Source organism: Lithobates pipiens, unplaced genomic scaffold, assembly GCF_037356315.1.
Source record: "Lithobates pipiens isolate NorthernLeopardFrog02 unplaced genomic scaffold, aLitPip1_a1.2 Scaffold_8, whole genome shotgun sequence".
NCBI lineage: Eukaryota > Metazoa > Chordata > Amphibia > Anura > Ranidae > Lithobates > Lithobates pipiens.
In genome coordinates this window covers 285,962,609-285,979,754 of record NW_027507903.1, presented here as the reverse complement: position 1 = coordinate 285,979,754, position 17,146 = coordinate 285,962,609, and the positions used below count along the sequence as shown (strand labels likewise).

Here is a 17,146-nt window from a genome sequence, read left to right as displayed (position 1 = left end):
AAAAAAAGGATTATTGCATGCAATGGAACTTCTGAATAGTAATTGTATTATGTAACTGTTCATAATGGAGAATATCAGCAAAAGCATAATTACAGACTGTTAAAAGCATGCAATTACTCTAATTAATATACACTGTTAGACAAGACTGTTGGCATACTGCTGCCAAAATAGCTGTAGAAAACAGAGGAAAATATTTTTATGCAACAAATGGGAATTTTGAACTGAAACCACTTCTGCCTCTTGTGTAGGAATAGGGTTGCCGGGTCACACATTTAAACAGCCTCATTTTTTAAGGGAGACTTGGGCTACTTTTTTGCCCCTGTAAAATCACAATCCAGAAACATGTAGTTTTATGCTGCAATATAAAATAGAGTGTATTATTTCAGAGACAATAACTACATCCATACAGTGGATATAAAAAGGCTACACACCTCTGTTAAATGTCAGGTTTCTGTGATGTAAAAAAATGAGACAAAGCTAAATCATTTCAGAACTTTTTCCACCTTTTAATGTGATCTATAAACTGTACAACTCAGTTGAAAAACAAACTGAAATCTTTTGGGGGGGGTAAAAAAAAAACGAAAACGTGTTTGCAGAAGTGTGCACACCCTTTTATAACTGGGGATGTAGCTGTGTTCAGAATTAAGCCATCGCATTCAAAATCATGCTAAATGGAGTCAGTACACACCTACCATTTAAAGTGCCTCTGATTGACCCCAAATAACGTTCAGCTGTTCTAGTAGGTTTTTCCTGACACTTTTTGTCACATGCTACAGCAAAAGCCGTTGTCCACAGACAGCTTCCAAAGCATCAGAGGGATCTTATTGTTAAAAGGTATCAGTCGGGAGAATTGTACAAAAGAATTTCCAAGGCATTAGATATACCGTGGAACACAATGAAGACAGTCATCAAGTGGAGAAACTATGGACCAACAGTGACATTAACAAGAACTGGACGTCCCTCCAAAATTGATGAAAAGACGAGAAGAAAACTGGTCAGGGAGGCTGCTAAGAGGCCTACAGCAACATAAAGGAGCTGCAGAAATATCTGCATAGTACTGGCTGTGTGGTACATGTGACAACATTCTCCTGTATTGTTCATATGTCAGGGCTATGGAGTAGAGTGGCAAGACGGAAGCCTTTTCTTATGAAGAAAAACATCCAAGCCTGGCTAAATTTTGTGAAAACACATCTGAAGTCTCTCAAAAGCATGTGGGAAAATGTGTTACGGTCTGATGAAAACAAAGTTAAACTTTTTGGCCATAATTCCAAAAGATATGTTTCGTGCAAAAACAACACTGCACATCACCAAAAGAACACCATACTCACAATGAAGCATAGTAGTGTCAGCATCATGCTTTGGGGCTGTTTTCTTCAGCTGGAACAGGAGCCTTAGTCAAGGTAGAGGGAATTATGAACAGTTCCAAGTACCAGTCAATATTGGCACAAAACCATCAGGCTTCTGCTAAAAATCTGAACTTGAAGAGGAGCTTCATCTTTTAGCATGACAACGACCCAAAGCATACATCCAAATAAACAAAGTAATGGCTTCACCAGAAGATTAGAGTTTAGGAATGGCCCAGCTAGCGCCCAGACCTGAATCCGATTGAAAATCTGAAGGGTGATCTGAAGAGGGCTGTGCACAGGAGATGCCCTCGCAATCTGACAGATTTGGACTGTTTTTCAAAGAAGAGTGGGCAAATATTGTCAAGTCAAGACGTGCCATGCTGATAGACTCATACCCAAAAAGACTGAGTGCTGTAATAAAATCAAGAGGTGCTTCAACAAAGTATTTAGTTTAAGGGTGTGCACACTTATGCAACCATATTACTGTATTATTTTATTTTTACTTTCCTCCACCTAAAAGATTTCAGTTTGTTGTACAGTTTATAGGTCACATTAAAGTTGGAAAAAGTTGTGAAATTATTTCTTTGTCTCATATTTTTACATCACAGAAATCTGACATTTTAATAGGGGTGTGTAGACTTTTCATATCCACTGTAGTGTAGTGGATGGAGAGTATGTAAGCAGCTTGATCAGGCTACAAGGTAAGAGAAAGATGATGCAGTTTTTATAATGAAGTCAGAATCCGAGTGTATTATTTCATACACAATAGACACATATATAATACAGTAAAACCAGGGGTGAACAGCGGTGCTAGATATGGTGATAACATAAAATTATATAGCAACTGGAATATAGGTATACAGTACATAAAATGTATGTGTGAATAAGCACACATAATATTAAAACATTTGTTTAACCGGTTCCCGGTTCGTAGGCAGAATGGCACGGGCATGCATATTGGCGTACAGGTATGTCCAATCTTCAATGCCGCCCTGCCATTGCGAGCACGCTGCCGGCGGCGTACTCGCGTGTCGGTCGGGACCCCTGTGAGTCCGGTCGCAGGTCCCGCAGATCGTCTCACGGGGCAGCTGAATGGAGGAAATGCCGTGTAAACAGCATTTCTCCATTCTGCCTAGCAACTAGTGACGCTGATCTCTGCTCCATGTGATTGGAGCAGAGATCAGTGTTCACTAAATGAAAGCCCAGCCACCCCACAGTTAGACACACACCCCTAGGAACACTTAACCCCTACACTGCCACACACTGGTTAACCCCTTCACTGCCAGTGTCATTTACACAGGAATCACTGCATTTATATAGCAGTGATTACTGTATAAATGACAATGGTCCCAAAAATGTCTGATGTGTCTGCCGCAATGTCGCAGTCACAATAAAAATCGCTGATTGCTGCCATTACTAGTAAAAAAAAAAAAAAAAAATGCCATAAAACTATCCCTATTTTGTAAATGCTATAACTTTTAGATGAGTTCAGTATGTGGTGAAAATCGCATTCTCTGGATCCCTGTAAGATCACACCAGTGCCCCAGGCTGCAAAGTGAAGACATTTATGAGACTCCAGGACTGGCGATTTTCACCACATACTGAACTCATCTAATTTAACCTGTGAGTTAATACTTGTTTTTATTAAATGTATGATTTATACTGCACTCAGTCTGTCGCCCATCTGTTCCCACATATATAATACAGGCTAGGGAGCATGTAAGCAGTTTTCTTAGACTGCCATTTAACCACTTGACCTCCGGAAGATTTACCTCCCCCTTCATGACCAGGCCATTTTTTGGGATACGGCATTGCATTACTTTAACTGACAATTGTGCGGTTGTACGACGCAGTACCCAAATAAAATGTCCTTTTTTCCCCACAAATAGAGCTTTCTTTTGGTGGTATTTGATCACTTCTGCATTTATTTTTTGCTCTATACAGAAGAAAGACTGACTATTTTGAAAACAAACAAAAAAAAAGTTTACATTCTGCTATAAAATATATCCAGTGAAAAAAATGTAAAAATCTAATTTCTTTATCAATTTAGGCCAATGTGTATTTTGCTACATATTTTTGGGAAAAAATTCCCAATAAGTGTAAGGTCTTATGTAAGGACTGTATTGACACACTGGTTAACGAAAGAGCATCTGAGCAGGAGTCAGGGCTAGCTGCATCAGTTAAGGAGTTGTCCTCAACCTTTTTAATCATTTAAAATCCTGTTTGAAGGTTTACAGGTTGTCGTTAAACCCTCACCTGCATCACAGAGTACAAACCCACTTTTAGCACAGGGCTCTGCATCTTCCCTACCTAGTGCCTCTACTTCAGGAGAAGTGTCAGGAGCTTCCAGGGAGGAAGCTAGGGAGGAACCAGACAGTGCTACTTCCAGTTCTCAGGACCAGTCGGAAGGAGAGAATAGGGACGGCGAGTCCAGAAAACCCTCAAGGTACAAGCTGTCCCCTGATGAGGTAGAGGACCTCTTGGGGGCTGTCTACACCACCCTGGATATTCGGGAAGACAAAAAAAAATCTCTCTGTGACCAGATGTATAAGGGCTTGAAGGAACAGGAAAAGAACATTTTTCCTGTTCACAAGGTCCTAATTGAAACGGTCAAAAAGGAATGGCAGGATCCTGAGCAGAAACGTTTCTTTTCCAGGTCCGTGAAAAGAAGATTCCCATTTTCAGATGGCCATGCCTCAATCAGGAACAAGAACCCCAGATTGGAAGCAACATTATCAGAAATTTCCAGACACACAGATCTGGCATTCGAGGATCTTGGGGCTCTGAATTGATTCTCTGCTAAAAAAAGATCTGGGAATCAACTCAAGGTAATCTGAAACCAGAGATGGTGGTCACTGTGGTGGCCGTAACCTCGAGCACTGGCTTACTCAAATTCAAGCCCATATCGAGGCAGGTACAGCAAAAGAGACCATTTTGTCATCCTTTCCAACTATTCTGCGAGGGGTAGCATATATATAGCGGATGCTTCGCATGAGTCGGTTCGCATGTCAGCCAGGACCCCTGCACTAGCCAACTCAGCCAGAAGAGCCCTCTGACTCAAAACATGGCCAGGCGACAATGCCTCCAAAATCAAACTGTGTGGCATTCCCCTGACCAGTGATCTTCTCTTTGGCCCAGGTCTAGAGACAGAAAGACAGTGTTAGACCGTACAGCTGATAAAAAGAAGGCGTTCCCAGTGAAATGTAAACCCCTGACTCAGTCAAAAAGGGGGTTTCGTCCACAAAAAAAGTCTCCCAAGCCAGAAGGAAAGAAGACTTGGAACCAAAGGGGTAAGGGCAAAGGAGGAGCCATTTTTCGCCCTCCTGAACAGCCCCGTAAAACCCAGTGACTCACTGGTCACGATGGGAGGAAGATTGGGGGCCTTCCTTCCACAGTGGGAAGCAATTTCCCCCAACCAATTTATCCTGGGGATCATAGGAATGGGGTACTGTCTAGAATTTACACCGCCCCCTCCACGTCAAAGCTTAGTCACGCTTCTCCCCAGATGTACGGCAAAAGCAGATGCCCTCCTGGGGGCATTGAAGTAACTAGAGCAACAAAATGTGGTTTGCAGTGTTCCAAGAGCGGAAGAAGGGACAGGCTTTTATTCGCACGTTTTCGTGGTAAGAAAGCCCTCAGGAAGTTACAGGTTAATTCTAAATCTGAAACCCCTGAACAGAGTGATTGTCTACAAAAGGTTCCGGATGGATATTCACAGTCAGAGCTTTACTGCCCCAGAACTGTTACGCTTACCTCCACTTGCCTATTGTGGAAACCTTTCAAAAGTTCCTGTGCCTGGCGGTTAAGGTAGAGGAGGAAACCATTCACCTGCAGTTTCAGGCACTTCCATTCGGCCTATCCTCATCGCCCCGAGTATTCACAAAGGTCATGGCTGAAGCCATGGCTTTTCTGCGACTCGGGGGGTATCAATTATTGCATACCTAGATGATCTACTCCTCTTTACAGCATCCTCACAGCTCAGGGATCTGGAACTAACAAAAACAACCCTGATAGGGTTAGGATGGCTACTGAACCTGGAAAAATCCAGCCTAATTCCAGCTCAACAAATTTCCTATCTAGGATACCTGCTGGACTCTACTCAGCTGAAAGTTTTTCTCCCAGCAGAGAAGATTCTGAAGCTGGACCGAGCAGTAGCATCCCTTTAGAACAACCAGCAGGTATCAATACGGACGGCCATGTCATACCTCAGCTTACTAACCTCTGCCATTCTGGCAGTCCAGTGGGCAGGCCTGCACTTCCGTCCCCTGCAGGTCTTGGTTCTAAAGATGTGGCCAGGAGTGTTTAGACACTCTGCTTTCAACTCTGCCTCGGGTCAAAAGATTCCACTGGTGACAGAGGAAGCAGATAAATCTGTCACAGGGGCACCTGTGGATCATTCCAGTGTCCAGAGTCATTACCACGGACGTAAGCGGCAGAGGCTGGGGGGCACACCTGGGATCTCAGCTGGCGCAGGGGATGTGCAAAAAAGAGGAGCTCAAGGTCGTCCAACTGCAAAGAATTAAAAGCAGTCGGACTGGCACTCAAGGCCTTCAGAGGGGACCTCCTGGGGCATCATATCCAGGTGTGTTCGGACAACTCCTCAGTCATTGCTTATATAAACAAGCAAGGTGACACGAGAAGCGGGCACCTGTTAAGTCTAGCCTCAGAGATCCTCAGCTGGGTAAAAGCTTTCAGCAGTGTTCCTAAAGGGGGAGGAGAATGTAGTGGCCGACTTCCTCAGCAGAAGACAGCTGAGAGAGGCCCATTGTGTACTCAATCAGGAGGTTTTCGACCTCATAGTCAAGAGATGGGGCCCCCCAGAGGTGGACCTTTTTGCCTAGAGCAATGCAAGGGCCCCATGTTTCTTCTCTCTCAGCAGATGGGAAAATGTGCTAGAGGTAGATGCCCTGACACAAAGCTGGCACTTCAAAGTTTGTTATGCCTTCCCACCTCCAGTGCTTCTGCCGGCAGTTATGAGAAAATTTCAGGTAGAAAACACCACTCTGACAGTAGTGGCTCCATACTGGTCGAAAAGGGCTTGGGTCTCGATCCTCGGGCAATTGGCAGCGGAACCTCCCTGGTTCCTTCTGACCCGAAAGGATCTCCTATCACAAGGCCCAGTTATCTGTCCCCAGGTAGGCTGCTGGAACATAGCAGCCTGGCTTTTGAAGAAGAAATACTAAAAAGCAAAGGCTTTTCTAAACAATTAGTAGCCACCCTCCTCAATAGTAAAAAGGAGGAGATGCGCCGAATCTACCACAAGGTTTAGGGGCGCTTTAGAGACTGGTGCTCAGAGAACTCTTTTAAGATGCAGAGCCCTATAGCAGTCCTGGAGTTTCTACAATGCGGGGCAGATAAGGGGCTAGCCATCAGTACCCTTAGAAGCCAAGTCTCAGCGCTTAGCGTGTACCTAGAGAAATCCCTGGCCACCAACCCCTGGGTGGTCAGATTTTTCAGAGCCCTTTTAACACAGAGACCAGTGCAGGGTCCTTCCTTCCCTAAGTGGGACCTTTCTCTGGTCTTGCAGGTTCTTGCTGAACCCCCCTTTGAGCCTTTATAAGGGTGTCCTCTAAGGGACCTAACTTATAAGGCTGTTTTTTTGGTGGCAGTGACCACTGCCAGGAGGGTCAGTGAAATAGAGGCACTTTCAGTTAGACCCCCCTTTTGTGTTGTTTTTTCAGATCGAGTCCTTTTTAAGACTGACACAGGTCGTTGACACAGGACTCTTCATAGACTGTGTACACAGTGCTGACATTTCCATCATATTATTTCCCCTGCTGGTCGAATGTTAGGCTATTTTGTCTGTCCTAATAGAATGTTAGGGAACGTTCCATTTACCTGGTAAAAGGCAAATAAACTATTAGGTTTTTCTGGTTCGACAAGAAAAAGAAGTTGCACACTGAGATCATAATTTTTCTTTCTCTTTCTATCGGTGTTAGACACATAGCACCATGCAATGCAGCAGAACCTGAATAGATTTTTACATTATATTCTGCCCATCTTTTTTCCAGTCTTTCAGAGTGTTGCTTTACAGGAGGATAGTAAACATAAACAGTGGCTAAGTGGTTAGCACTTCTGCCTAGCAACACTAGGCTTGTTGGTTCGAAACCCAACCATGCTACTACCTGCCTGTAGTTTGTATGTTCTCCCTGTGCCTGTTTGAGTTTCCTCCGGGTGCTCTAGTTTTCTACCACATTCCAAAGACATACTGGTATGTTAATTGGCTGCTGTCTAAACTGGCCCTAGTATGTCTGTATGACTGTGAGTTAAGGACCTTAGATTGTAAGCTCCTCGAGGGCAGGGGCTGATGTAAATGTACAATATATGTGTAAAGGCTGTGTAAAATTGACAGCGCTATATAAGTACCAGTGATAAAATAAATTCATGTACTTTCTGTATGACCGTTTTATGTTACATGTAATGAGTTGTTTAAAATTTTTATAGAATAGGTTGTTCTTATTATAGATGCCAGGAGTTAAGCTTCTAAGGGGACTACTGTATGATCTTTTTCATTAGTGGTAACAAAATATGCACTGGGTATTCCCACACAATATCTTACCATCTTCTTATCAGACTTGCAAATTACACAAAGAAGGATCGCATAGTGCTTTGGTTTCCTGTTCGGTTTTAGGTTACAATTGTAGTGAAGAAGTGCTTTGCAAAACTTGCAGTGCAGCATACTAGGTGCTTGGGCCAAACTTCAGAAGGTTGGATCCTAAATCTGGCATTCTGTTTTGTAGGTTTGATGCTTGTTGAGCCTTGTTGTTATCCCTTAGTACACAAAAGTCTTTCTTTTAATAAGATGTAAGGTCAGACACTAGGGATTCTGACAATTCCAGCAGGCATAATCACTTTGTGAATAATGCTATTTTAATCCAAACCTCAACTACTATAGATGTTGGTGCATGTCAAATGGATGAACCTCTAGGCTGTAGATGCCAGCTTGTAGAGAAAAGTGTTTTGCTTCCTCAGATCTTTTAAACTGTACTGTTGCAGCTGCCATATCTATTTGCTGCCTTGGGTGGTCAGCTTACTATTCTATTCACTGATACAGCCTTTTTCCTGGTGGTCATTTTGAGGATAGTTCCCATTAAACATGCACATGTAGTGCATCAGAAAATGCCATGGCTGAAATACTGTACATGTGCCCTTCTGGGTCTAGATGATGGTGTCAGTAGGGGGCTGGCACACTATTTGACTTTTTCAATAAAGATAGCTTTAGTGCAGTAACACACAGAAACTAATTTGAACTGATCTTGTACTGGTCTGACTTCAGAGTGAATTCTGATTTGTTGCTATGGAATTTTGCATTTAAGAATAAGCACTTATGAATAGGAACTCTCCACTCAAGGAGGCTGTATGAAACATGTGCATCAGCTGTTAGAGTGGCAGTTAGCTGACCGGTTTTCAGAACATTGCTAACAAGCTTTGAAACAGAGCACTAGTTAGGTGCTGGTGGTTTCAAAAACAATAATTGGGTAGTGAGAGGTGGGCTTGGAGGCTGAAAGCTAAATTAGGATAGACCTCTTGCATTTGTAGATAATACCCAAGGAAAAGTATAATGGGTTGCTAGGTGGGGGGCAATTTTAAAATGTCAATTGAAACCATATTAAAATATAGCTAGGCCACCTTATAAATATTATCTGGAGGTGATTACAATCAAGATTTTGGGAGCAGTTGTGGTATTAGGGGGTCACAGCAGATGTTTGAGATAGAACAACATCATATGTGAATGGGAGAGTTGGGAATGTTATGAGACTTTAGTAGAACTGAAAGCAAAAGTATATTTGTAAATGGATTGTAGGTATCATGATATGTTCCTAGTCTCTGAAGCTGGAAAAATGTAGATCGGTTGTCCCTGCTCATTGAAACTCCATTATAGAGCAGGTCGTTTTTTTGATAAGGAACTAAAGCAATCCTAATTCAGGCACCTGAAACATGGGTACTGATGTAAGTAAGGATCCTGGACTGCTAAACATGAACTGTAGCCAGGAGAAAGGAAGATGGCTTTGGCTTTCACTAAAGCTGTAGAGATGATAATGCTTCTTCACATCACTGTAGCCACTTGCCGCATTGAACAAGTGCTTGGTGTCTGTGAGCCTTATTCCTAACGTGGTCCTGCTATCAGTAACAAGCTCTATAACGTGTGTCCAACATGCGGCCCTTCAGCTGTTGCAGAACTATAGGACCCATGAGGTATTGCATTGATGGGTATCAATCTGCCCCATCAGACCTGAGATCAGTCCCAATTCCTGCACCTTCACTCCTCAGATCAGTCCTAATTCCTCCACCTTCACACCTCAGATCAGTCCCAATTCCTGTCCATTCAAACCTCAGATCATTTCCAATTCCTACACCTTCACACCTCAGATCAGTCCCAATTCCTGCCCATTCAAACCTCAGATCATTTCCAATTCCTACACCTTCACTCCTCAGATCAGTTCCAATTCCTGCACCTTCACCCTTTTTTTTAGCTAACGTGTGCCCATATTAGGGACTGCACTATGACCTAGTCTTTTCTCATCTAAACAATGCCAATCCACCTGGCTCTCCTATCCTGGAAGTTTGTCAGAAACCATGAAACAGAAAGAGAAGTACAGTAAAATCACACTTGTTTATTAATAAAAATAAAAAGTTAAATAGAGTAAGCCTAGACAAAGCATAACCAGAGTCCAGTAACCGAATCGGGTAGTCAGCCAAGCCAGAGTTCAGTAGATCAGGTAATCAGCCAGGCCAGAAGTCAGGGATCCAAGTAGAGGAACAGAAAGCAGGATAAGGAGCCAGAAGGGATGTCAGCAAAGCCAGACTTTAAACAGGAATGCAGGAGATGGTTTCTTGTGATGTGACCAAGGCGAAGGCTGGAATGAAGTGAGCTGGAGATCTTTAGGTAGGCAGGACTGATGAGCGGATCCACAACAGCTGGTAAACTGTGGAGAGAATTGAGAGCTGGCAATTAGCTGACAGCTGAGCGGCCAGCTCAGAGAAGGCTGAGCCAGGCCTGACAGTTACCCATGTAATAGAAAAACCTGTAGGCACTGTAATAAGTGGGGAAGATACCCTATTATAGACTTTCTGGTTCATAAAGACATCTGTTTTTGCTTGGTCCTGAAGTTCAGAACGCCCTTACAAACTGTATCAGGTACTGTAATTTGTGTCTTTTGGGTAAAATGTTTGTTGCCATAGATGAAGAGTTCACTATACAGTAATACATCAACTGTGGCACAAAATGTAAGTTACCTGATCACCTGTATTTCATGCAGCCTCCAACATGTAGGTTGTACCACACGTCCTTTGAGAGCCCGTATAGGGAACATTATTGTGACACAAATAATCCAAATGCTAGAAATATTTTGAATGCAACACGTCACTTTAGAGAATGTCATCAGGGAGATCTTTCCTCATTTCGCTTCAGAGGAAAAGAATGGTTGTCTCACTCACCCAGAGGAGGTGATAGGGAGAGAAGGTTACTGGAGAGAGAAACATGGTGGATTTTTAGATTAAATACTAGATCGCCTCGGGGGTTAAACGTGAGGCAGGATCTGGACTTGCACTTACATTAAGAATGCCTCTCCCCAGAGCCTCCTCTTTCTTTTTTCTTCCCTCTTTTTTTATGTCTGTAATGTGGTTATGACTAAGGCCTTATAGGCTGAAACGCGTCAACTGACTTAATCTGCGTTTGTCCACTGTGGCTTTTCAATAAAATGAAGAAATGTTAAGAGAAAAGAGTGTGGATAATTTTTTACACATTACTCTACTCAGCCATTGACTGTGAATCGAGCACCTGGGAGCTCTGCTATCTATGTGTTGTATGGGTAGTAGCACTGACTTTTGTGTTTATACTTTCACCCCTCAGATCAGTCCCAATTACTGCACCTTCACAATTCACAACAGCCTAAATTCCAGAACCTTAACACCTCCGACCAGCACCATTTCCTGCATTTTCAAAACACACAATAGGAATTGCAGGTAGCTGCTAACAGGTGTCAAAACCAGCAGTAAGAATCAGCAGTTTCCTGCCACTGCCATTTGCATCATGCCTAAACACCCATGTGAATGTAGAGCAGGGTATGGGAGCTAATACTAGAACAGCTTTTGGAAACTAGTATTCACAAATCCTGGCATACGGCATTTCTCAAAAATTCGGGAATGGAGCATTTCTCACATGTCTTGGTATACAGCATTTCTCACATGTCTTGGTATACAGCATTTCTCACAAATCCTGGTATACAGCATTTCTCACGAATCCTGGTATACAGCATTTCTCACAAATCCTGGTATATAGCATTTCTCACAAATCCTGGTATATAGCATTTCTCACAATCCTGGTATACATCATTTCTCATTGGTCTCCCCTTCTGCTTGAATCTGTTGCATGGCTACTAAAGCAGAGGAGGGCTCAGAGACAGCAGGTGCACACATGGAAAAGCCCAGCCATAAGCCTGCTGATTATGAGACTGCCACAGAGGGGAAAAAAGTGCATAATGAGCAGTGCTGCTGGCCCCAGGGCACCGACTCCCTCACTGCACATCTGGAATCAATGGAAAGTGCTCACTGATGCCGACAGGAAGAGAGGTGGGTGGGGGCCACTCCCACTGCTGAAGCTCCTCTATACTGTAACTGACTGGCTGAACTGAACCGGTTTTCACTTGTGGGGGGTAGGTCTCCTAGGATCATTCTCACATGCCACCCGACAGTTGTCCACATGTGCACTGCTTCTCCTCTATACAGTTGCTCAACTAGACTGGCTTTCATGTGTGGGAGGTGGGTCTCCCAGGATTGTTCTTGCGTGCCACCCAAAGGGTGTCCACGTGCCATGTCTGGCACGCATGCCGGGGGTTGCCAATCCCTGGTCTAACCTTTCTGTGGACACCCTCCTATCTACAAATGCCATGCTTCATCCAGAGGAAGAAGGAGGAGCTCCGTGGAAACTGGAAGTTCTGAGGGAAAACGTCCCTGCCTCACATTTTCGTTTAATTTTGGTTCGTTAATGAAAACGGAATTGATTTTTGTCATACTTTTCGTCAGAGGATGAAAACGTGGTGTACTTCTGGTTTAGTTTTCGTCAATGCAAAAATGCAGCTGACGAAAATTATGCTGAAAACATTTTTGTTGACAAAATTAACACTGGCTCTTTGCCCATACCTCTGTACAGACAGACAGTTCCTGGGCAGTAGGCCGTGTGAATGAACTACAGGCTTGCTGGACAGTGCTCCCGCATTCAAACACCATCTGCCGATGTAGAAGGCAGGACTTGTAGTGTTTTCATTCAAGCTGTGAGGACAGAGCAGATGTTACGTTGTGACAGCAAATGCTGGGAGAAGAACCCCCCTCCTGCTGTTACAGAGGGGGTATTGGAAGGGAGAGGGGGTATTGGAAGGGAGAGGGGATGAGCAGTGGTGCTGCCTAGTAACATGTTACAATCTAAATACAGTTGTTACATGTTAATAAAGGTAAAGTTATCCTTTAAGCTATGTCTTGGGGTCCTACAAAATAATCAGATCTGCACTGTTTGGGTGTATAATTGTATGCGATATGCGAACTTGATCTTCTACTGTAAACCAATCTACTAAGCTCAGATATCCAGTGATCCTATGTTAAAATTTTGAATTAAACATATCAAATGCCTCTCCTGCTATAAATTGCTACTTAGGATCCTTAGATTCACTAACATTTGTTATATCTTTGTCCTTTCTTTGTCAGTTCAGAATGACCAAATCATAAATTGAAGGAAAATACTAAAGGATGGCTAGAGCAGAGATTTTCCTATTGAAGTAAAAAATATTTTTTGTTAACATTTATAGTATTTATATGATCCACACAATTATACAATAAATATGTCACAATGGACAGTGGAATAATTAGGCTCTTGCTGTGCTGACATACGGGTCTATGTTCCTCTAGCAATGCTTTCATCTCATTTTGCCTTTAACACAATAGAACATCTGTTTTTCTTTTCAATTAATTTTAAGCTATTCTATGTATATATACTCAACTGCTTTGCTTTTGTTTTCTTAGCAGCTTATTTTTTCATGTATTAAAGCAAGTATGTTATGTGTGAGGCAAGGGTGTTGTAGTGAGGAGACTAATTCAGAAATCGTTTTTACTTTTTAAATGTTTATTACCATTGACAAGTGATCCACAGTGGCGAGTTAATGATTTTGTTGACTTTTGCAGATAGCTATGAAGCAAAAAAGAATAGTGGGTCCAATTGAACAATACAGTTCCTCATCCCAGTAATATGTAGAAAAAAAACAAAATAAGTATAAATGGGGATTTTTAGTGGTGCTGAACCTTCCCCACGGAGAACACTTAAGCCGTGTACACACGATCAAACAATCCGGTGGAAAAGTCCGGCCCCCGTGTGTGGGCTCCGGCGGACTTTTTTTACCCAAAAGTCCGGGGACTAAGAAAGTAGTTTTGCACTCAAATATGTCTGCCAGACTCACATTTCGGCGGACAATACGGCCGCGTGTGTGCTTCTTAGCCACTAGGATTACTTTTACTTTGGGGGTTATTTACAAAAGTCAAATCTGCTTTGCACCGCAAGTGCACTTGGAAGTACAGTCACCCTAAATCTAAGGGGTAGATCTGAAATGAGTGGAAGCTCTGCTGATTTTATAATCCAATCATGTGCAAGCTATTTATCTATTTTCCTTGCATGTCCCCCTCGGATCTACAGCGACTGCACTTCCAAGTGCACTTGCAGTGCAAAATGGATATTCCTTTACTAATTAACCCCCTTTGTGCAGAATCGCTGGGGCTAAAAAATTATATCTTGATAATTGCTGTAGTGATGAGCAAGATATCTCCCTTCCAATTCAGTGACGTACTGGTACTTCACTGGACAAGAAGCAGTTAAAGGGGATTGGTTTGGAGGGCAGTAAAAATGCAGCTCCACTGCACGTTTACTGCTCCCCTAAATGAAGTGTAACGTAGCATCTCACCGTTTCCTATTATCATCAGAATTATGATAATCACAAAGGCAGCACTGTAACCAGGCGCTCAATCATGGCTCTGTCATTGCTCTACCATGGCTCCGTGTCACATTGCTTTTGGGTGCTGGCTTTGTTAACTTATGGTTGTACTGTATGTAACACACTGTAACATAGCACAGCCATAACAAATTCAGCACCCAAAAGCAATGTGACATAGAGCCATGATAGAGCTCCTGCTTACTGTGCTGCCTGTATGATAATTGTACTGCTGATAACCTGCTGTTCTGCGAGATACATAACAGGACACAGTGAGTATTATGTGCTCTATTCTCCGCTCACTGTGTCCATTGCAGCCATGCTGTCCTCCTGCTTTCAGCCTCGTGAGGACTGCAGCCAGGAGCCAACCGGAAAATTACAGTATCACTCTGCCAGCTGGGACTAAAAGAATAGTAGGGCGGCATGATGTACATGCGCCCCATAAATAAAGAAATAGTCCCTCCACTGCACTCCCCTCCTGGGCCCCTGTGTTGACTTGATGGGGCCCAGGAAAATAATACACCCCCCTCTGTAAGCAACTAGAAGCGGGGAAAGCGTTTATAAAATTTTTTTTTTAAATGCAGTAACAAACTGTAATGTGTAGCTGATGGGAGCAGGCCCAGTACAACAGGGCTGGTTGTACTTCCCTATCCATGGCCCTGCACACAGGGGGACATATCCTTAGGAGACCGAGCATATTATATAAAGTAAGACATGTGGGTTAACAAACCCTTTAAACACCACTTGCCACCGGACTTTGTATAGTCGGTCCTTATGCCATCGTAGCTTACTGCTTTGTCATCCATCTCAGATCTCATTATCAGGGTCAGGTCACACCGGGATGGGAGGGGGTTACTTCCTCACTTTCCCATCTTCATCCTCTTACCCCCTCCTTCTTTCTAACTTTTCAAATACCCCCAGTCTGAGGCTCGGCTAATGCCTAACCTATTTCCTACCAACAGATATTCTGTCTCTGTTGGTAATGTCTCCACAACCGAGCCCTCATTTTCCTTTGTTGATCCAAGGTGCTAGCCTAAATTCCTTGTCTCCATTAATTTCCTACCACAATGCACCTCAGCTCCTTTATAGGGGCCCTTGCTCCTATTCCGAATAAACTGTAAATACACCACTGGTCAAGCCACCAGATCACTTATATTGTATTATTTAGACGCCTTTGTTCTTACAGTCCAAACCCTTATTGGATACTTGGTCTACTCTGAACGCCTAGATTTTACCTTATGATTTGTGTACCGCCAATTGCCGCCCAAGTATCAAGCACAGGAGCTCAGGGAATAATGCATAGAGAGGAGGGCTCATGATTTAATACAAAAACTAAAAAAAAAACCCTATATCTTAGATGGAAAGACATCTACGAGCTTAAGGTCAAAAACTTCACATTGAAAGAAACTACACCTTACACCAATTGATGGGAGTATTGACCCCTGACAGCTCCCAAAAGGGGAAGGGTTTGAATAATGAATGACATTTGTTTTTATTGCTGTCTACATCCCATTCAGATCTCCTTTTATTTATTTTCCCGGTGATACACAGCAATAAAACCAGAGTTGTAAACCCTTCCCCATTCTTTAAAGTTTAAGATTTTGGCTGTACAGTAAAACCTTGGTTTGAGAGTAACTTGGTTTAAGAGCGTTTTGCAAGACAAGCAAACGTTTTTGACTTGATATACAAGCGATGTCTTGATATACAAGTAGTGTCATGTCACAACTGAGTATGAAAGAGAAGAGAGGTGCCTCTAAGTGTAGCAATTACATTTACTGATGGTACAACATTTAGAAACTCACATGGCTGATGATTAAAAAAGGTACATCTAAGTATGCAGGCATCCGGGGTAAAGATGTCCACATAGACCATCCTCCTCACTGCCATTGATATTGTCCCTTCCACGTTGCACTCCACGAACGGTTCAAGCCTCGCTTTCAGATCGCTCTACTTCAGGGTAGTCTTCCCGTCACGATTGCAGACTGACATTGGTGAAAGCCGGCGGTGCGGTGGAAGGTCTATGTGGACACCTTTACCCCGAATACCTGCATACTTCTCTTTTATACTCTGTAGCTCCTGCTGGATTTTGCTTCTAATCCCCTTGTGGAGGCTTCCATTTGTGGATGGACATTTTATGGTTACACAACCCATCACATTGCTATAATCTTTTTATATGGACTATAAACTGAAGGACTTATGAATAAATGGTTGTGGAACGAATCATTTGAGTTTCCATTATTTCTTATGGGGAAATTTGCTTTGATATACAAGTGCTTTGGATTACATGCATGCTTCCGGAACGAATTATGCTCGCTATCCAAGGTTTTACTGTAGTTCTAATTTAGGAGCTCCTGGATTAGGTACTGGAGTCCAGTAGTAAGTTACAGCTGGGATTTCTACCTTTTGGAAATGTCATGGCTGCCTGAACCATGTCCTGCCTTAAAAATTTTAAAATTAAAGTTGATCCTGCTCTCTCCTGATTCCATGAATGAGATCAGTGGCTCTGACAAGAGAGATAGAGAAGGGTAAGGCCGCGTACACACGGGCGGATTGTCTGCCCAACTTAATCCGCTGAACCGTGTTTCAGCGGACAATCCGCTCGTGTGTGGGCTTCAGCGGACTTTTTCAGCGGACAATCTGACGGACTTAGTCTTTCGGAATTTCCGTAATTTTGTCCGTCCAAACTTGGTTTTGTCCGTCCAAACTTGGTTTCAGCGGACAGTCCGCTCGTGTGTAGGCAAGTTGGACGGACTAAGTATGGCGCATGCTCAGAAAGGATTTACACGGCCGAAGGTTGCATTGCAGTGTATTGGACGTCGTTTTTCTAGT

General features: G+C 43.1%; 1 long non-coding RNA gene across 1 annotated transcript in view; it reads right to left on the bottom strand.

Moving 5' to 3' along the window:
• Positions 1-9,941: 9,941 nt before the first annotated feature.
• Positions 9,942-17,146, bottom strand: part of LOC143962814 (uncharacterized) — a 60,963-nt gene continuing 53,758 nt past the window's right edge. The window contains exon 2 of the long non-coding RNA XR_013270802.1: positions 9,942-10,273. This is a non-coding gene — a long non-coding RNA (uncharacterized LOC143962814). The remainder of the gene's footprint in view (positions 10,274-17,146) is intronic.